Genomic DNA, 22864 nt, shown 5'->3' on the forward strand with positions numbered 1-22864 from the left:
TTCTTAAGATTATTTTTAAATTCAGGTGGGATATACTCAAAGTCATATTTTGTTTCTTGTGGACTTGTTTTCATTTTCTTAAGCACCAATTTGAACTTGCACATGAACAATTAATGATCAGTTCCACAGTCAACACTTTTTCTGGTTTTGATGCTTTAATTCCCTGGGACTGGTGGGGGCGGGTCCTGTGGCCTGAAACCTCTACTCTTCAAATTATTGTATCCTTAAACCTTTGACCAGGGTAAAAACTAAACACACACACACACACACACACACACACCCCACCTTTGTTCCTCTGCTGGGTCACTGAAGCACTAGGCTGAAGGCAGATTCGTTGAGTTTGACGTGGAAAAAATTGTGATATAGACCTATGTGTGCTTACCTTCACTAAAGCAGAAAAAAAACCAGACCCCAAGGAAGCAGTAACAAAGTGGCCAATAGGGGGGCTTTTGTTTTTCTGAGGAATAAGATGTGGCTGCCAGTCTTAGTGGAACTAATGAGAAGCCAGTGAACACAAAACTAGGAAACATTCTGGTGAAATTGAGGAAAACATTGCATTAGTTTTGTTTCTTACATCTGGAAGCAGGGTTAGAGAAATTAAGGCATGGAGAAGTCAAGAAGGGCCAAGAACAAAAGCCGGGAAATAGGCAACGTTAGAATAAAGACTTTGGAAGAAAGAAAGAAGCCGAAGAGGAGTGTTGAAATTCTCTATACTTTTAGATGGAGAACTACATACATGGATGCTAGTGTCAGAGGCAGTCAGATCAAGTTTCAACTCATAGGGATCCCACGTGTAGAGTGTAACTGACGCATAGGATTTTCTAGGCTCTCATTTTTATAAAAGTGTATTAGGAGGTCTTTCTTTCATGGACCTGCTGGGTGAACTTCACCCTAAATCTTTAGGTTACCATTACCATCCAAGCATTTAACTAATTGCCCACCAGGTTTTCACGGACGGAGAGAATCAAGCAGAGCATATAAGAATTTTTCTACACTTTCATTATGTTGTTAGGAAGCAATGATATCTGGAGAAGGAAATCATACTTGGTAAAAGTAGCGGGTCAGTGAAAAAATGACGAATATCCACTATGAGGGGTTGATATACTGGCTCTAGCAATGAGCTTAGATGTAGTAGCCACTGTGAGACTGTGCAAGACCAGGCAGTGTTCCCGCCTATTGCACATAAACAAAAAACTTATCTATTACTTGGAGTCAGCACCAACTCATAGCTGTCCTTACATCTGGGTTTTGAGGCTATAAACCACATAGGTAGAGACTTCTTGTGTTTTCCCCCACAGACCCACAAATGGGTTAGAATGGCCAGAGAAGTGCAGTCATTACATACTAGAACTGACTTAAGGGTATATGACACTAATAGAAGATTAGGGCGGAGATACCAAGAAAGGAAGAAACTCACCAGGGTTGCATTTTTGAGATAACAAGTCCTCTGCTGCTGTAAAATCAACTATAACTAAGTCAAGGGCCAAGTGAAAAAGACAGCTTGAGAGAGAATGTTGTTAAGGTTTGATTATGAATGTGATTAGGATGCTATTGAAAGTGATTATTAGCCCTCAAATTTTGCTTCCTCACGTTTTTTTGCTTCTGCTGTAAGTAAATAGTACAGTATGCCTTAGCTTATTTAAACCTTCACAATTATAATAAAATGAATACAATTAATATCCATTTTATGGTGAAAAAAGTTAATAATTATGCAGAAAATTAAATGTTAGCCTGATTCATATAAAAATCAGGAAAGAATTACAAGCCATTGTCATTTTGCTGATCCCAAATTATGGTTGCCCTGAAGGATTGCAAAGGACTGTAGGTGGCTTTGTGCTCGCTTCGGCAGCACATATACTAAAATTGGGAGGAAGGCCTTCTATGAGGTGGATTGATTCAGTGACTGGGATAATCGGGATGGGAGTGTCAGAGACAGTGCGATTGGCACAGTACAGAGCAGAGTTTAGGGCTGTTGTACATAGGGTCGCTATGAGTCGCAAGTGACTCGACGGCACATAACAACAACAACATAGGTGGCTTAGGGCATTGCATGTTGAGCTGATAACTTACAGGTTAGTGGTTTGAGTCCTTAAGTGACTCAGAGAGAGAAATATAAGAAATCTTCTCCCATAAAATTTACAACTTTTAAAAACTTGATTAGGGATTACTATGGATCAGAACCGATTTGATGGCAGTGGATTTGGAATGTTCTAGTATTGCATGGCTAGGAAAATACAGCAATATGAACCAGCTATAAATATGCAACAGTTGCTATTTTGGGAAAAGACTAGCATCAACAAACCTGGTGCATTTCTGAGAGTGAGAGTGTGTGTGTGTGTGTGTGTGTGTGTGTGTGTGTGCGCGCGCGCATGCCAACTTGTATAGATCTCCCGGTGCATTATTTTAAGAAGACAGCCCGTTTTAAGCCCACATCTTGCAGAGGAGGAATGGTGTTCTCAGAAATCCTAGTGCCTCAGGCTACGATGCCAAAATCAGACTGCTGCTGAGCTTTCGTCAATGTTTTCTACTGTCCATTTAAAGGTGAAAGCTTGCAAATCTGAACCTCATTCTCACTAACTTCACAATTAAATATGTTGTAATTTGGGGATTATGATCCCAGATAAATGTGCTCCTAAATCCTAGTTTGATTGTATGAGAGGTTTAGAAAAGAAGCAACTACTTTGTTCTTTTTGTGTATTCTGGTTTGGGGTTGAGGCTAGCTAGGTGTGGCTGTTGTTTTCAATAGTGTGTGAGCTAATTGGATTTGGCCTCTCATTTAAAAAGGCTTTTTGGGCCCTTGGGGCTGCTTTTTTGTGGATCTTTCTAATAAAACAGGATTGGAAGCAGGAGTAACATCCACTTCCAAAAGAAAGCTTGCCTCTGGAAACTCTAAGAACTTGGAGAAAAGATGAAAGTTTGGTGTTTAAGACTTTCCTTCATAGGCTCACTATGGGACTTCTATGACTCTATGGCACTTAGCAACACCAATAACTTTGTTTTGATTTGTCATTTGCTTGATAACACTGTGATAAATACCACCTGAAGTCATTCAAAGAAGTGACAGTTTCATAGCTTATATATGCTCTTTGAACATACATGGACTGCCGAGAGAGAACCAACAGGTCTGCCCTGGAGAAGGTGAAATTAAGTTGCCTCTTGGAGGCCAAGATTTTGGAATTCTGTCTCGTATACTTTGAGCACGTTGTGAGGAGGAACCAGTCGTTGGAGAAGAACATCAAGCTCAGAAGGGTAGAGGGTAAGTGCAGGAGAGGTAGATCTTGGATGAGATGCACTGACGCAGAGACTGTGGCAATGGGGGCAGGCGTGTCAGAGACAGTGAGATTGGATCAAGACACAGCAGAGTTCAAGGCTATTATTCATATAGTTGCTATTAGTCATAGTTGACTCGGTGGTACGTAACAACAAATCCTCGATTGTTGTGTGTCCCAAAGTCAGAAGTGGCCCGTGGCTAACCCTGCTGTGGGTTTTTAGAGGCAGCTAATCACATGGAAGGAGATGGATTATCTTTTGAACTGCATGCCTTCAGGATTACAGTGCAGTCCTTACCATTAGGCCACCAGAACTCCCTAATCCTCTGATAGTGGTAAGAAATCGTGCTGCCAACTGAAAGGAACACAGTTTGAATCTACCAGCTGCTCTTCAATAGGAAGACAGGCAGTATCTTTGTGTGTGCTTTGTTGTTATTGTTGTTGATTGCTGTTAAGTCAAGCAGGACTCAAAACGACCCTATGAACAAAAGGCCTGAAGCCTTTCTGTAACTATTATCATTTATCAAAGTTCATTAGAGCTTCTAGAGGCGTTAGTGTCTCTGAAATCCTGCTGGAGGGTCAGTTATCGATCAGTTGCTACTTGATGGTACACAACAACAAACAACAGTCCTCTGATACCGTAAGAGACAAACTATAAAGAAGCAGTACTCTTCAGAGATTACTGCCCCTATATATGATTCTAAAAAGTACATGCTAATTGTAATTTTCAACAGACTTTTTTTCTTGCTATTTTTGTATTCATGGAGATTGACAAGTTAAAAAATAGGCTTTATCTTATAACAGTAGATACAGCACGTTAACATTACTTTAGACTACACATCAATATGAAATCTAGCAAGAATGGTGGCATCTGATAGATCTGATGAGAAGACTCTAATTTCTTTCAATAGAGCAGCATTGGCTATTAGTTTTAAGTAAAAAATGAAGTTGTTCTCCCTGATGCTAGATGCAGCCACTCTCAAGTGTTCATGTATCAAAAAATAGCTAATAACAGGCATTGTGTATATAATTACATAATCATAACAATTATTCTTACTCAACTGGGCTTGCATGTCTTATGTGTTGCACCTAAGTAAATCACTGTACTTGAGGGTTTTCTGTTTTTTTTCTACAAAGGAGAGACTGTAAATAATGTAAGCTGTTCACTGTCATATGGTTCCTATCATTAGTAGCAGATATATTTTTTAGAAACCTAGGCAAAGTTAATATGACAGGGAGAGAATGAAGAGAATACATAACGGGCAAGGGTAGAAATATTACAGAACGGGATAGAAAGTAACGAGCTGGGTAAAATATATAATAAGATTTCGTAAAAACATTGTTCAATTGACTAATGTGTCAAAACCCTGAAAGTTTACATATACTCAGTTATATATTTTGGTAGGAAATATATCTTGGATTTCAATATTATCAAATTATGGTTCAGGTACTAGGATGACGCATGAAAGTTTGTCTCTCATAGGAGAAGAATAAAATATTTGGTTCTATATTAATAGCTCCTTGAAATTGTACTCAGATGCTGCCTGTATTCAGTCATTTATAAAAGAGACAGAAAGTAAATGTAGATTAAAGGAGTGGGTTGTGAAAAACCACAGGTAGCTCACTTTCTGGAAATTTAGTTTCTCTATATTTTCATCTCTGCCATTCATAATCACATATCTTTCATTTTCAAATGTTCCTTATGTTTCTGGAACTATAGGGATTTATAATAAACCCATCTAAATGTAAAGTTTATAGAAAAAGGATTGAAAATATGAATCATAGACATTCCTAATCAAAAGAATGTTATTGCAGAGCATAGAATTAGAGGATGTAAATTTTCAGAATTGAATCATTGTGTACCAAAAAGAATGATAGCTTTATAATGATCAAAGAGTCCACTCATTAGGAAGATAAAGTAATTGCACCTTTATGTATATCTAATTGTTGTTGTATGTCTCGAGTTGGAACCAACCCATAGCCGACCCTCCAGCAGATTTTCAGATAATCACATGGGAGAAGATTTTCCATCCTTCTCCAGAAGATAATATCAAATTATGTAACCTCAAATTATGTAAAGCAAAAATACACAGGAATACATTAAGAAGCAGTCAAATCCATGATTCTAGTAGAAGATTAAATAGTTCTTTCTTAGTATAATGAACTATTAGAGAAAGAAGTCGATGAAACACAGTTGATTTTAAAAAGAAAATGAATAAATTTGACATAAATTTTACAAATATTTATAAACTCTGAACCAAATAATTGCTTAACAAATATGGTGACAGTGGACATGATGTGAGTTTTTAAACAATTTACCAGATTATGATACAAGTCATATAAGTGAAACATTAAATAGTAAATTCTCCAGTAAAATTGTAATTTTTCTTATAAATTACTAACAGAAATTTACCAAAAGTGTAGAAATTAAGTAATAAATGTTTAAATAATTTGGAAGTCTGAGAAAATACCACAATCAAATTACAAGGTAATTTTAATTGAAAGGTGATGATTATTATCAATCAAATAAAAATAAAATACACCTATACTTGAGGGATTCAGATCAAGCTGTCCATGGGAAAAATTTTAGACTCAAAAGCATCAATCGGGATGTTGTTGATTCTCATCAAGTCAAGCACGACTCATAGCGACCCTATGAACAAAAGGCCTGAAGCCTTTCTATAACTGTCATCATTTATCAAAATTCATAGAGTTTCCAAAGGCATGTTGTTTAGGAAGTGGATATCACTCCTTCTTCCAAGATAATAAGTAAAACTATAGAGTAATTATTTAACTATCTATTTCAAGAATTTTGAAGTAACATCGAACTAATATTCCCAAAAGAGCAAAAGGAAGAAAATTATAATGATCAAAGTGGAAACTGGCTTATTAAAGAAATAAAATCGTTAATGGGAGAATCAACAAATCCCAAAAATGTTTTCTTAAGACTAACAATACCGATAAATCCTTGGGAAAAACGATCAACTCAATTTATTGCCGTAAGTTAGAACTGACCCATAAACAGACCCTCTAGTGAGTTTCCAAGGCTGTAAATCACACATCCATCTTTGTCCTGCAGAGCTACTGGTCAATCGGAACTACCAGAGGGCATCTGCCTTTCGGGGTTAACAGCATAACTATCTATCTACTCCGTCACCAGACACAGAGGAGCCAGGAGAAGAATCTGGTGAGTCAGGTGTGGGCAGCAGGGCTGGAAGTAGCTGGGAGGTACGCATTTCTGAAATTTCCCTTCCATCCTTAGTTGAGTGCTTGTATCTATTAAAAAAAAAAAGTTGGTTATGCTAACCCAATTCTGGTCAGAATGATTTACAAATGTTTCTATACACTATCAGTATTTAATATGGAGATAAAAGATGCAAAAGTATTCAATGCAAAGATCACCTAAGTGAAAGTTGTATTTCATTCCAGCTCTGAATAAGTCTTCTTTTCTAAAAAAATAAAATTTTTTATTTTTATTTCTTTTTTTTAAATTTTATGAACATCTACAGAGATTTTGGAATTCCATTCATTCATTGTTGCACTTTTCTCCCTCCTCCCCATTTGTTCCTCTCCTTGAAAAGCGAAAGAAAAACCTCTACATGAATAAGTCTTCTTAAGTGCCTAATCTTTGTTCTCAATTGAAACAATTCCAATGAGAAGAGGTGGAGGTTGGGAATAGGGTTATAAGAGGTTTATAAAACCAGTTGCCATGAGCCCTGACTCGTAACAATCCATGTGTCACAGAAAAGCTGTGTGCTGTAGCATTGTCAGTGACCAATTTTTTAGAAGTAGATCAGTAAGCCTTTTCTTCCAGACCCTCCACACCCCCTGAGTAGTCTTGATCCTTCAACCTTTGAGTTGGCATTCAAATATGCTATCTGTACATAGATATTTAGTAATGCTTAGAGAATTAAATAGTCTAGATACATTATAGAAAGAACTCTGTTGGCCTAGTAGATAGAAAGTTATGTTACTAAGCCAAAGGTGGGTGATTTTAAACTGCGGCCCTCAGGCCTGGTTTTAATTGTTTTTGGTCAAACATTCTCCTAAGTGGTATAGCACTGGTCTATCCTTTTTCTGTACAGTGATAACTCAAAATTGCTGTGATGCTAAACACTGTGACACTGATGTGTCAAATATGATAACGGTTACCCATGGTGGACAATGTTTGGTGGAGCTCCCCAATTAAAACAAGCTTGAACGCAGGAGTGGCATCCACTTCTGAAATAGCTTCCCTCCAGAAACTCTATGAACATGGAGAAATGATGAAAGTTATACAAGTGTTCAAGTCTTTCATTCATAGGGTCACTATGAGTTGCCTACGACTCGATGGCATCTAACAACAACAACAGATATATCCTAGAATCTAGGACACTGAAGCAGAATGAAAAAATTTGGAGGATTCTTCTGGTTTGATCCCGGTCAAACTTATTAAGCCATAGACATGTATAGATCTGAGACATCAGTTATTGTTAAAATTTTCCCAAGTTTTCCTTGGCAGTAAATAGCCTTTACTAGAACATATGGACTATGCAAGTCAGAAGATGAGATTTTGGGCTCTTCCAATTGTTGTGAAATAGCATTTTACATTTTAGGTTTGCGAGTGATTAGATTTCATTTAAAAGCTCTCTGAGACTGTTGTGCAGAATTTAAGTTTGTGAACATGAGTGAAGGCTTCGGTGGTCATCTCAATGAGAACATTGAGTCAGTTGCTTTGAATGAGCATAAGGGGACTAAGAGACTGATTCCACAACTATGTCAAACAGAGACCTACTCCCCTAGACTGATCTCATTGATCCTCATCTGCCTAATCAGGAAAATTCCTGTTGTCACAACTTTTAAAATCCTGGGCTGCTGACTGAAAGATAGGTATTTTGGGCCCATCAGCAACTCTGTAGGAGAAATATATGACCATCTCTTTCCATCAATGGGACAGCCTTGGAAACTCGATAATTTCGTCTTACTAACAAAATTGACATTGACTGAGTGGCAATTGATTTTCTCCTAACTAACTTTTCAACTCGACTGCCAGAGTCACAACCGTCTCATGACTGACCCTCTGTAGACTTTCTAAGGCCATGAACCTCACATAAGAAGATTTCCCCTTCTGGAGCCCTGAGCAGATCTGAACTACCAGAGAGACTTGGCTTTGGGGCTAGCAGTTCAGCTTCTCACTGCTTAGTGGATGCAGGACGCCATGAACTACATCTTAGTGCAGTCATTTGCTTTGTGAAAATTACTTCTGAGAACGTCCACTTTTCATTTTCTCCGGTCTTTTTATTTTATCCAAATAAAGAGGGAGCTAAAAATCAGAAGTTCGTTTGTTTATAGCCAAAAATAATATAAAGACAGTAAAATTCTTTCAGCTATAAAATAATTACCCAAACTCAAAGGCATGAAAATGCCAGCTGGCTCTTGTAGATGCATTTTAGGTCATGTAAATCATGTTAGAGTTGTAATTAGAGATGGAATTTTTTTTTTTCCTGAGGAAAACTACATGCAGTTTTCAGGTGCAGAAATTTATTTTCTTTTTCAAGATCTAGACAACTATTGCTGCAAACCGTACTCTCCTCTCTTAAGCTATTCAGAAGAGTCAGTGTCCAGGTGAATGTCTTCATAAAATAAAGTGTAGATGTGTTGTCTCTTGCACCTGAAACATAGCTTCTGTTAGAAATATTTGGTTGAAAGAATTGAATAGTAGTCATTATGATATAATTCTGAACCTCCTTTCTGATTGCTAAAAAATGGGTGACTTTCTCCACAGAAATCTATATTTTAACAAAGTTTTGTGGGTTTTTTAAAAAAATTCTTTAATATGCTTAGCTCCACAATCAACACTCTTGGTACCACCAGCAACCAGCAGCCAGGAAATTAAAAGACGAATTGCATTAGGAAAGCTTGCTGTCAGAGACCTCTTCAAAGTACTAAAGAGCAATGATGTTAGTCTAAAAGACTATGGTGTGTCTGATCCAGGTCATAGACTTTGCAATTATTTCCTATGTATTAGAAAGCTGGATAATGACTAGGGATGATAGAAAGAGAATTGTTATCTTTGAGCTGTGGTGCTGAAGAAGAGTATTGAATATATCATGGACTGCTAGGAGAACAAACAGGTTCATCATAGAAACGGTGAGACCAGGCTGCTCCTTGGAGCCTAGAATTCTGAAGCTTCGTCACATCATGCTCTGGAAGGTGGAGGGACAGCACAAGAGAGGAAGGTCTTCGATGAGATGGATTGATTTAGTGACTGGGGTAATGGGGGTGAGTGTGTCAGAGACAATTGGCACAGGATAGAACAGGGTTTATGGCTGTTGGACATAGGGTCACTATGAGTCATAGGCTACTCAACGGCACATAACAGCAACCACCACCACCACCCTAATTTGGGCATTTAGGATAATTTTTTTAATTAATTTTAATGAAAGTTTACAGAGACTTAGGGTTTCCAGTCATTCATTGTTGTACTTTTCTCTCTGCCCAACCCCCCAATTCACGCTTCTTCTTGAAAAGTAAAATAAAAACTTTCCTTGTTATGCAATCCCTCCCCCCAAGTCCATCCCATTGTGCAGTCTTCATTCTGGACTCTTGTCATGAAAATAATACCCAATCAAAAAGGGGGATGGACTTATGTATGACTTCTCTCATTCAAAATTATTCCTTTTTAAATTAATTTTAGTGAACATTTACAGAGATTTTGGATTTCCATTCATTCATTATTACACTTTTCCCTCTGCCCACCCACCCCCACTCCCAGTTTGTTCTTCTCTTTGAAATGTTAAAGAAAAATTCATTCACTGGTATACAATCTCCCCACCCCTGCCGCCCCGAGTATACTCTACTCTGAAATGCATTTAAGATAATTTTAAAGAACATCATTGCTCCTACATCAGTCATGATGAGATGAGAAAGGACCAAGTTTTCAATCCGTATTCTGACATTCTTGGTCATTCTTTATTGAAGGTTGTATTTTCCTATGTGTAAACTCTAAAGCAACTTTAAAAATCTTCTGAGAATCATTCGGTGTTAAGATGTAGATAGTCCTTTGCTATATTCTTATTTTAAACCCCACATTCACCCTAGAGATACATCCTTCTGCAGGTCCAAGTACAGTAATTTTGTGAACATGTCTCCACCCAGTCTTTAGTAAACATGGAACCACAGCTGTGTAACAAGGGCTACATTAGGGTTTAGGCCCATAACCTGCAATAGAACTGCAATGATTCTTTCTTAGTGTGATGTAGGTAAATGCCTATCATCCACTTTTCCACACCGCTGAGTCCTTGGTAACATGTAAGGAAGCTAGGAGGCTCGACAGTCAAGAATCTTTACTTTGAAGATGAAATGCTTTTACTTTCTCTGTAGCTGTTAAGTTTGCGTATGTATTTACCACTAGGTCTGAGGTCAAAGCCCCATCTCTGGGACATTAGAATAGAAATTTTTTTTTAATATTCACTCTAATCATCATGTTTACAAATTTTGTTTTTGCATTATCCATTATTTCCCTGTGCCAGGCACTTCTATGTGCATGTGGACACTAAGCTGGAACAGACTTGTAGATCACCCTCTATGCAATTTTCAGAGGCTTCAAAATGCACCAGAGGAGATTGCCATCTTTCTGCCTCTGAGAATCTGGTGACTTTGAACCACATGCCTTTGGGTTAACAACTCCTTACAGTTAGGCCCCCAAAACTGCTCTAGAGGCACCCAGGGTATTTGTTTCTTATCTAGTATCTCTTTGTATTTGTGATATGTCACTTCAAAGCAGATTAGTATAATCAGTTTGAAAACAAGGGAACAGATTGAGACAAAGAACTTCTTATTAGCCAAACGAGTGTAAGTGATCCCAGACCCAACAGTAATCAAATATCAAGGCTATCTATCACTTTGACAACCCAAACCCCTTTCACCCCGCCACACCACTTCTGCTTCTGATTCTTTCAACTGCCTTCCACTTACCCTTCTGATAAAATAGGTCCAGGAACCAGTTGGCATCTAGCTGACACCAACACATGGCAGCCGCATAGGTCAGAGGAGATCTGCGCGCCAGAGTGATGTCAATGGCTAATACTTTTGTAATTAGCTCACTCACTCTTTCTCCTGATATGTCCTCAACATCTAAAATTTTAGTTATCAATTAAGAACATCAATCATTTGTACCATCCAGTGACTTTATGGAACAGGACATCTCTCACTAATTATTCTGTTGATGCCTCAGCTTTGCCATCGAAGGAAAATCAGAGTCTGGTTAAGTCAAAGAAAATGAAATTTATTGAGGAAGAAAAGCATGTCCAGACAAGAAAATGTCCACTGTGATAGAAAGAATACGACTATTCCTTGTGACCACAAAATGGGGTCTAATATTGTTGGATCAGGAACTAAAGGTTATAAAACTCATGATTGTTCAGAAAACCTCTCAAAGGAGCTAATGATGGAGTATCTAGAAGTGGAAATTTGGCAGTAATAGGTTCATAGCACATAAGTGGGGTCACAGGACTGGTCAAAAACACCCTTTATTAGAGGGTGGTACCAGGACTGTGAGTAAGACCAACTTTTCTAGTCACCAATTTTCTCTCCATCATGTCTGTTCCTGGAGGTCATTGGTAAAAATTCAGGTAATTCTATGTCTCAAAACCCTTCACATTTTGTATCCATTTGTCTATAATGACAAAGACCCTTTGTAAACAGAAGAGATATTTTACGTAAGCCAGATTTCAGATACTCTTAAGGAATGTTGTTCTGAGCATGTAGTCCAAAATATCACCAAATTTAAAGGGATTGCTATTTGGAAAGGTAGCTTCTAAGAATCCAACTTGGATTCCTAACTCAAGATTTTAAAGTAGACTTAAGGCTCTGTTTTAAGATTATCCTATTTAGATACCCTGGGAGCTCTCGTGGCCTAGTGTTAAGAAGCTGCCCTGGCAACTCAAAGATACCTGGTTAGAATCCATCAGCTGTTCCACAAGAGAAAGATGGACAGTTTCCTCTTGTATAATCTTCTGCCTCTGCCAACCCGCTGGACAGTCATCTATGGGTTGCTTGTGACTCAAAAGTACACAGAACAATTTAGATGCTATTAGCTTTAATAGTGTCGTCCATAGACAGTTGAACTGTTACTCCAAAGGTGATGCCTCTCTCATGATTCTTATGCTTCAGTTGCTTTGATGGAGAAAGATGGGCAATCTCCTCCTATGTAATTTATAATCTCAGAAAACCCACTGGAGTGTCAGCTATGAGTTGGTTTGACTCAATGGTAACAAGTTTTAATTTAGACACCAACCAAGTGTCTCTTCTTTTCATCTGTAGTACAAGTTACTTCCTAGCTTTGCCATTTTCCTTATGAAAAAAGAATCAAGTACAAGAAAGAATTAGGCCAGAATTCAATTTAAAGTGCTTATGTAGGTGTCAGTGTATATATAATATCAAAGCTACAAGATTAAGAGCAGAGCTTAGAACCAGTTCATTCCAGGTTGACCCTATGCTGAGAATTTGCATTTCTATCTCAGATATATTGAATCAAAATCTACATTTTAGCACAATCCCCAGGGGCTCTATAAGAATCACATGGAGTTCTTGTTAAAATCTGCATTATGATTCAATATTATCTGAAGTAGAAATACAAATTCTCAGCAGGGAGGTCAAGCCAGAAGAAAACCGATTCACGCCTTAAATATACACAAACCCAGAAATTGAAAATCCACGTGTAGTGCCATTTAAAAGAAGAAGAAGGGAACTTCTTACTTGGAAAGATCTTACATGGAAGGAAGGGAGGAAAGTATTTTACAAAAAGACAGAAGTGAGGAATTAAGTGAGCAAAATATGTAAGGAAGTAAATAATGAAAAGGCACTCGATAACTTTCTAACAACTAGAGGTATTGATACTCCGCTTCTGGAAACATTTAACTAATACTCCATCCTATGAAATTAGAAGAGGGTCTTTAATGATGGATATCATTGTTGATGTCAGATGACTATTGATGGGAAGTGATGACTGCAAGTAAGAAGTTTACTTGTATTTCATTGACTATGTCAAGGTCTTCAATTGTATGGAACATAACACATTATGAATAGCATTTCAAAGAATGGGATTTACAGACGAATTTTTGTGTTCATGTGGGACTTGTTCAAAGACTGAGAGGCAATCATTCATCTAGGGAAAACTGTATAACCTAAAATCAAGAAATGTGCATGTCAAGTTTGTATAGTCTCAACAATGTCCGTGAATTTGTGTGTTGAGAAAATAATCTGAGAACCTAGACTATAGGAAGAAGGTGCCATCAGAGTTGGAGGGAAGCCCCTGAGCCTGCTGTGACAGGAAGACGCTACCACATTGCTTGCTAAAAACGACGACGACTCAAAACACTGACTGATGAAGATCAAAAGATTATGTGCTTCTTTACGTGGTATGTTTTAACACCAAAAGGAAATCAAAGTAATTACAGTTGAACAAATAACACCGTGAAGAAAAAAATACTCAGGCTGGCAGCTTTTTAACTTTATATTGATTCATGATCAAAATGTATAGATGCAATGAATCAGGGAAAATCTGCTGTAAAAGATCTCTCTAAAGATCTCTTTAGAACTCTTTAAAGTGTTGTCTTTTTTAAAAAAAAAAACCCTAAAATTTAAAAAAATTAAAATAAAAAATTTAAAAACCAAATATAATGCTTTAAGGACTAAAGTGTATCTGGTCCAAACTGTAGAACTTTTCGGTAGCTTACATACACGAGAAAGGCAGATAATGAATAAAGAAGACTGACAAAAACATTGAGAGTTCTGGCGGCAGAATTGCACTACTAGCCCAAGGTAATCCCTCTGTGGCACTTAAAACCCTCCACTGGCTCCACCAGAGAAAGCAGAGCAATCTGCTGTATGATTAGCAGCCTAGGAAACAGGTTGGAGGGCCAGTTGGTTCTGATTCTATGGCAATGAAAATGAGTGAAAGTAAAAGAAGAATTGATGCCTTTGAATTATGGTATTGGTGACGAGTATGAACTATATAATGGACTACCAAAAACCCCCAAACAAATCCATTTTAAAAGAATGACAGCCAGAACGCCCCTTGAAGACGAAGTGTCAATTGCTTCACATATTTTGAACTTATTATCAGAAGGAACAAGTCAAGTCAAGAACTGTAGTCTCCAATGTGAATGGAAAATCCACATCAAGAAGACAGATTCTCACCACACGGCAACAGCAACGGGATAGATGGAGAAGAAATTGAAATTGTTAACATTTTAAGCTTACTTTGTTCCACAATCTGTACCCTTGGCACCAGCAGTCAGGAAATCAAAAGACAAATTGCATTAAGAAAATCTGCTGTCCAGCACCTCTTCAGAAGTCTAAAGAACAACAATGTCAGTCTGGAGACTAACGTTCTCTTGATCCATACCATGGTCTTCACAATTACATGCTTTGCATCAGAAAGCTGGACAATGTCTAAGGATGAAAGAAGAATTGATGTCTTTAATTTATGATGCTGGAGGAGTATTGAAACATGGGCTGCAAAGAGAACAAATAGGTCTGTCTGAAGAGGATGAAACCAAGTGGCTCCTTAGAGGCAAGACTTTTGAAGCTTTGTCTCACATATTTTTGGCATGTGACCAGGAGAGACCAGTCCTTGGAGAAGGACATCATACTTGGAGGAATTGAAGGACAAAGCAAGTAAGGAAAACTCAGGATTGGATGGGGGTAGGTGCATTGAAGACCGTGAGACTAGGCTCAGAGCTATTGTACACAGAGTCGCTATGAGTTGCAGTCAACTTAATGGCACATAACAACAATTTAAAAAAAGTATTTGACTACATGGATAGTAACAAAGTATGGCTAGCAGTGAGAAACAGGTGCTCACAAGAAACCTCTTCTTAGATCAAGAAACTGCTATCAGAAAAGAGTAAGGGAACATTGCATCATATATAATTAGGAAAAGTATGCATCGAGGTTTTGTTCTTTCTCCATTCCTATTTAATCTATATTCTGAACAAATAATTCAAGCTGGATTATATGAAGACGAATGTGACATCAGGACCTGCAGTATGTATATCGCATAACCTTGCTAGCTGAAGGTGAAGAAGAATTGAAGTAGTTTCGGTAAAAGAACAAAGACTACAGCCATCAATATAGAATTCATCTTGACATAAAGAAAACAAAAGAAAAAAGAAATAAAAAATCCTCACCTCTGGACCAATAGCCATCCATGTGATAGATGGAGAGATGATTGAATTTGTCAATGATTTTATATACTTGTATTCACAATCAACACCCAGGCAACAGCAGTCAAGAAACAAAAAGACATGTTGCATTAGACAAATTATCTGCTAACATCCTAAATAAAAAGGATGTTAATTTAAGACTAGCTTTGATCTTTTCAGTTATTTCCTTTGCATCTAAAAGTTAAAAACTTAAAAAGAATGACAGAAAAAAAATTATAGTTTTGAGTTGAAGTTTTGGAGAAGCGTACTGAATAGACAATGAAATGCCAGAATAACAAACAAGTTTTTCATAGAGAAAGAGCTCTCTTCTGTACATTCCAGAATGTTCGTTCAAAGCAAAGATGAGGAGAATGTCATCTCACATCATTTGCCCATGTTGTCAGGAGGGGCCAGTCTTTGGAAAAGGATATCACGCTTGGTGGGAAGGAGGAGGGTCAAAGAAAGAGGGGAGGCCTCCCAACAAGGTTGATTGACATAGTGATGGTAAGAGTGGACTCAAGCATATCAGAGATCATGAGAATGGCTCAGGATAGGACAAAGTTCCAACCTGCTGTTCACAGGATTGCTGTGAATCATAGTTGACTGGCGGGCACCTAACAATAGCATCTCTCCCCTTGTCCATGAACACATCTCTGATTCTTAACAGTGGAAAAGATAGCTGAGTCTCATCTCTTTAAGTGAGCTGTGGAACTTTTCACTTTGTGTCCTGCCTCGTGCTCTGGTTGATCCTTCCCTGCAGAGAGATCTCTCTTTCACTTTGACAGGCTTCAAAAAAGTCTGCTTCCCGAGTCTAGTAATACTGTTGGCAGGCAACTGTGAGTGATCCAGCCACTATTAGACACCATAAAAGCCAGTGATAGGAAGTTTATAGACGTGCGGTTTGGGTGAATGGCTGGAATATGTTATATTTCTAACAATTTGTCAAAAAGCTGTTTTAGTATCTGAGAGCCTGTACAGGGCAGATTCATCTTTTAGTCACTTTTATGTTGTGGTTGTTAAATATCATTGAGTTGGAACCAATCCATACCTGACTCCTCAGCAGGTTTTCAGAGGCAGTAAATCTCTTGGGAAGAGATTGGCATCCATTTCCCATGGAGCAGCTGGTGGATTTGAATTATGTGCCTTTGGGATTGCAGCACAGTTTCTTACCATTAGGCCACCAGAGCTTCCTGGTCACTGGAGACCCTGTAATATCCACTGATAATTCCTTCAATGATGTATCTCTGGTGCCTTCACTGTTGTGTTCCAGCAAATAAGTTATATCACCTTATTTCACACACAAGTAGATGTATAATAAAACCCCTGACAAATCAGTGAGGCAATCACAGATTTCATTTCCTGAAGGCTTTATCTCCTAATATATTAGATTACTGTAAACATAGGTACTTTTCAGGATTGTTCTGAGCACAATGTGAGTCAATGTAGCTAAACTCATTGAGAGTAAAAACCGAACACAGTTGCCATGAAGTAGATTCTGATGCTTCTGGGATGTTTTAAACCTCTAATATCTCTGTTATACATTAAACTTGAGCTATCAGTCAACTGCAATTATTCAGAATGGACACTTGAGTTAGACTTTCTTAGTTTAATGATGATACAATTAACACACTCTCCAACTAAGGGACAGAGTGAGGTCCCCCCTACTTCTACCGAACTTCCCCCCCACCCCATGATTATACATATGGCCTGCATTGAAGGCACTGGCAAAAAATAAAGCCCTAGAAATTGACTGATAACCAGCTGAGGTGTTTTAAGAAAGAGATGCAGTCCTGAACATGTTTGCCAGTCTATGCTAACGCATATGGAAGACAGCTACCTGTCTATCTGACTGGAAGAGATCCATATTTGTCCTCATTTCAGAAAGAGGTAAGCCAACAGAATGTGGAAATTATCAAACAACATCATTAATATCAAATGCAAGTAAAATCTTGCTGAGGATGAGTTAAAAATGGCTGAAATAATACATCTGCAGGGAACTTTGAGCAATTCAGTCTGAATTTAGAAGGGGCCTTGCAATGAGGGACATTACAAAGGTCTTGGCTAAAAGCAGAGAATACCAGAAAGAAGTTTACTTGTGTTGAATTGATTATACAAAGGCATTTGCCTGTATGGATGACCACAAGCTATGAATAACATTGAGAAGAATAGGGATCTCAGAACACTTAATTGTGCTCGTATAAAACCTATACACAGACCAAAGGACAGTTGTCCAAGCAGAACAAGATAACACTGCAGGGTTTAAAATTAGGAAAGGTGTGCATAGGGATCATATCTTTTCTTTGTATATCTTTTTCAATCTGTATGCTGAGCAATTTGTTTGAGAAGCTGGACTAGATAGAAAAGAATGTCATCAGGAGAAAAGGAAGTCTTTTTCAACAACCAGTGTTATGCAAAAGACACATCTTTGCTTGCAGAAACTAAATATTTAAGCATTTACTGTAGGAAATTAAAAAAAAAAACCCTACAGTCTTCAGAATGCAAGAAATTAAAAATTACCATCACTGGATGACTAGACAGCATCATGATAGATGGAGGAAAAACTTAAATTGTCAATTATTTCCATTAACATAGATCATAAACAACATCAATGGTAGCTGCAGTCTAGAAGATGTGCTCCATTGGGGAAATCTCTGTCAAGAACCTCTGTAAGGGGGTCAAGAGCAATGATGTCAGTGTAAATACTAAGGTGTGCCTGATACAAAACAGTATTATTTTCAATTACTTTCTACCAACTAAAAGCTGGACAGGCAACAAGGAAGACTGAAGAAGAATGGCCGCTTTTGAATGGTGATGTTAAAGAAGCTTTAACTATATTATGAATCATCAAAATAAGAAGTAGTTCTCTCTTAGAGGAATTACAATCACAGTGTTTCTTAGAGGCAAGAGTAGTACAAATTTGTCTCATGCCCTTTAAGGATATTGTCATGCTGGTCTTGGAAAAGTCATTATTCTGGGATAAGTAAAAGGTCAGCAAAAGAGAGGAAGATCTTCAATGAGATGGATTGACTCAGTGTCTGCAGCAATGGCCTTGAGCATGTTGGAGATCTTGGGAACGGTGCAGGCTGGGGCAACGGTCACATCTGTTCGTCACAGAGCCCTTAAGGGTTGTGGTAGACACAAAAGCACCTACCAACAGTGTCTCGTGGATGTAGTTTCCCTCTTAGGCCACCAGGTAACCTCAAAGATCCTCTAGTACAGAGAAATCCTTTTAATTGATAACCAATCCTTTTACCCTGAAACTACGGACAAGACTCCAAATGTGGGTATATTCTCCTTTTGATTTCCAGTTTCAAGGGCATGCTGGCTTCTTGACACACTCTCTTAGTTCAATGTCTCTCTCTAAATGCATTGCTTGTTTAAGCAGCCATGACCTTCCAGGGAATTCTGTGGATGTGAATAACCCACCCAGGAGAAATGCTTTGAGTGTATGAAATGAAACCTCAGAAAGAACTCATTCTTTCTTAAAAAGGATTTCTCCTTATTTCCCTTTTCTTGGGACTGTTAGTGAATAATGGGTAAGAGTTCAGGAATAATTAAGAATAATGGTGGTGTCAAGCTCAGGACAAATGATAAATTGTAGTCTGTTTATGACTTGGAAATTTTATTAATGCTTGCTAAAAAGAACACTCCTTGTTTATAAGTAAGCTATATTTGGCTTTAAAAATAGAAGCCAGGGTTTGGAAAATATCTTTAGGACATCTCCACTGGGAGTTATAAAATAAACTTTGAGAGACAAACCAAACACAATTCTGGATCATGTGCATTTTCAGGAATTTCCACTTAAATTAATTTGTATATTAAATATGGTCAGGTATTAGTTGTCTTTTATATACATTAATGATGCAATTCCAATTCCCCAGGTACTTGTACATAATTGGGGAGGAGAAACTAATAAAAAGAATTATGATAAAATGTGACCTAAATTATATTAAATACTAAGTTCCATAGAACATGATCGATTGATTGATCGATTTTGAAATAAGGCCTTCTAAGAAAGGGAACATGTCCTCAGTTGTTTGTTGGTAGCTTTTTCAAGTGTGGTCGGTGATGGCCTCATGCACAACAGAACAAAATGCTGAAACATCACCACTCTCCCTTCTGGACGGCATCACCTCCTGCTAAACCATGACTGTCCTTTCTTCCCACAGAGATAGTGTAATCATTGATATAATGTGGGAATTGGATCTGTTATTTGTTTGTTAAGCTTTCCTGTGTGCAGCCAAGCTTCCTTAATGATGGTGGTGGCAGATATATGGTCTCTCCTAGGGAAAGGAGGCTATGGGCCCTCTTCCTATTTGGGTGTCAAAATCTCAGCGTCTCAGGACATTAGACACAGAGGCCTCTGGGCACAACACTGCACATAGTTAACTGTTTGGCAGAAAGTATAGAAAAGAAAAGGAATCCAGCCTGAAATGTTCAAAACCAGGTTTTAATCTCCCTGAATCCTGATTTCACACTGTAAATCAAGATACTTGGATATACTTGGTGCTCTCTAAAATAACACTATGAAAATACAGACAAAAATGGGAAAGTGTCTTTAATACTTAGGCGAGCATAGAATCAAATGAGTGGAAGATGATTGCCAAGTTTTTCCCCACAAAGCTGTCGGTGCTTTTGAACTAACTGGTTAGTAGCCCACAACCTAACAATTGTGTCCCAGGTCTCTGACACATCACAGCAAGTCATAACTTTGTTATTTCTTAGAAGATAGCATCATTTGGAGATATAGAAACATGATCTCTTTAGGAGAGTTGTATATCTAGTAATAACGATGGGAGAATTTTTCTATCTACCCTGCAGAAACAAGGCTGGAAACACTGTTCTTCCAGAGATCAGGAGGATGTGAAGCCGGAGAGAGCAACCTGTTTATTCCCAACTCATTTTATTCAATAAGAAGAGATATTGTGAAAGAAAATAAACAAAACCAAAAACAAACTGGGAGCTTGGGCTACATGGTTTAAATTCTTCTAAGGAATGATGAATGAAGTATTTAATTCTCTGTTGAAATTTGTAATACATTGTTCAATCAACCACGGTGCCTGGCAGTGTAGTTGAATTGTGAGCTGAGGACTGGAATTGAACAAAAGACTTGAATGATTCCTTCCTATACCATGCATTTTAACAGATACAGCAGAGCTCACTTGGTAAGACTCAGTCAAGTCCATGTTACTGTAAAAGTGTCCATAATAATGATTAATATACTTGGTGCATGTTTCATTGCAGACTATCTGCATGGTTCACAATTCATGACCAATGGCAAAAGAGTAAATCTGAGACTTCTCCCTCTAGACCACCTATAGACCCCAAGGTGACGAAGAGACTTGCAATTGGGCCTTCTTCTGGAATGCTCTTAGAGCTCTCCTTGTTGAAGTTCCTTGGAGCCCCCGGACCTCAGTGTTATTATTACACTGCTGCGTCCTCCCATGTAATCTCTTTTGTAATTGCAGGCCGTGATTCTTGCTGGTTCTTCACCAAAGAGATTTTACCTTTTGATCTCTCTCCACTAGAAAATCTACATCTTTTTCACAGTCTAACCCAATGATACTCTATCCGTGATGTCTGTCTTGAATTTTTAATAAAGGCTATAAACCTCCTACAAGATAGCAAGCTTCTTCTAAGTATAGATATATTCTTATTGATCTTGATCCTATTAGGCATCCTGTAAATGAAAGTATTATTTTTCTTATAATAGGGCTGGTACGCAATGCTCAGATCAGTTTTATTTGCTTTTCCCTGAATGCTACAGTTTATAAGCTGATAATCTACTGTAATCAAATAAATACTGATAATTTGATGTTATGAAAATAAACACTACACATCAGTGTTTTCTAGCTATTTTTATTATTACTTTTTCCTACTTTTGATGCCTCCCAGAAAGCACATGTGTCTCTGTCTAATATTTATTCCGGCTTAAACAACTAGTTGTTCGCTGAAAGAAAAAGAATCCTTGTAATAAGCCTATTATTGGAGGACTTTTCTGTTTAAAACGAAGGATAGAATTTTAGAAGGTCTAACTGAATAGAGACTATTTTGAATTATGGTAACAATAATTGAGAGATTTTAACATGCATTAAGTAGAGATTTTAAGTTTAACATTTTTGGGAGAGTGGCAAGAGCAGTATTGTAAGATGTGTCATTTAAACCAAGGAGAAAAGTTTTATAAGTGAATTAAGAAACTTACTCACTACTAGAGAGGAAAAAATTTTAAAAATGCTCAATTTAAAAGGAAGCAAAATGGTGAAAAAGAGTAAGTGAATACATATATGTAACATGTAAGATGGTAAATTCACACCTAAATATAGAGTTACATGAAAATGGACTGTATTTTCCAGTGAATATAAAAATTAATGAAACTTAAACAGAAAAAACTAGCTACACTTTGCTTACTAGAAAACACCTTACATATATAAAAAGCCCCAAAATTACCACTACCAATTTACCCCATCTTAGGCAATTTTTCAGTTGTGTGCAAAATATGTAAAAGTGGAATCAAACGTAACAGCACCTAATAATAATAGTAATTCCTATATTAATTATCTGGCATGATGCCCATAAATGAAGAAGATTTTTCATAGCTTTATACTTAACCTTAATATTTTTGTTTATTTATTGCTGACAGGGTAAACCGTATGTAGACCAAAAAACCACCCTAGTAAATTGGATGCTTTTTCCCCTATCTTGTTTCCAAATAAACCATTTAATCTCCTTGAAAGTAACCACTATGTCTTTTATTAATTATTTTCTGCAGATATTCTGTGCATTTAGCATTAACTTAGGCATATATTAGTCCACGCATGCATGTGTGTATGTACACGCATCCAGCCTTTTTTTTTTTTTTTTTTTTTTAGTCACATTACAGTGTAACTGACTTTTTTACATGAAAGTACTACTGGGATAGTTCACTCAGCATGACACTCTCCAGTCTCTCAGGTTATGCAGTAATTTTCCAGATCATTGCTCATGGGAGCTGCATAACATTCCATTGTGTGACTATGCCACAATTTCTTTTTTTTTTCTCCTTTTCCCCCCCTCTTTTTTTATTATTAAGTTTAATGAAAATTTACAGAGATTCATTCATTGTTGAACTTTTCTCCCTGCTCAACCTTGACTTCCAGTTCTTTCTTCTCTTTGAAAAGTAAAAGAAAAATTCTTTGATTATTATACAGTCCCTCCTCCTAAGTCCACTCCACGATTCAGCCTTTGTTCTGGACTCCTGTCGTGGTATTATTGTACCACAATTGTTTAATTCTTCTCATTATGATTGGACATTTAGGGTGTTTCCATTTTCTTGTGATGGTGAATAACACTGCTACGAACATTGATGTACAAGTCTCCATTTCTGCCTCACCTCTAATTTCTTTGGGGTATATTCCTAGCTGTGAAATC

The sequence above is a fragment of the Elephantulus edwardii genome, unplaced genomic scaffold, assembly GCF_000299155.1.
Source record: "Elephantulus edwardii isolate Elephantulus edwardi_28Jun2011 unplaced genomic scaffold, EleEdw1.0 scaffold00006, whole genome shotgun sequence".
Taxonomy (NCBI): domain Eukaryota; kingdom Metazoa; phylum Chordata; class Mammalia; order Macroscelidea; family Macroscelididae; genus Elephantulus; species Elephantulus edwardii.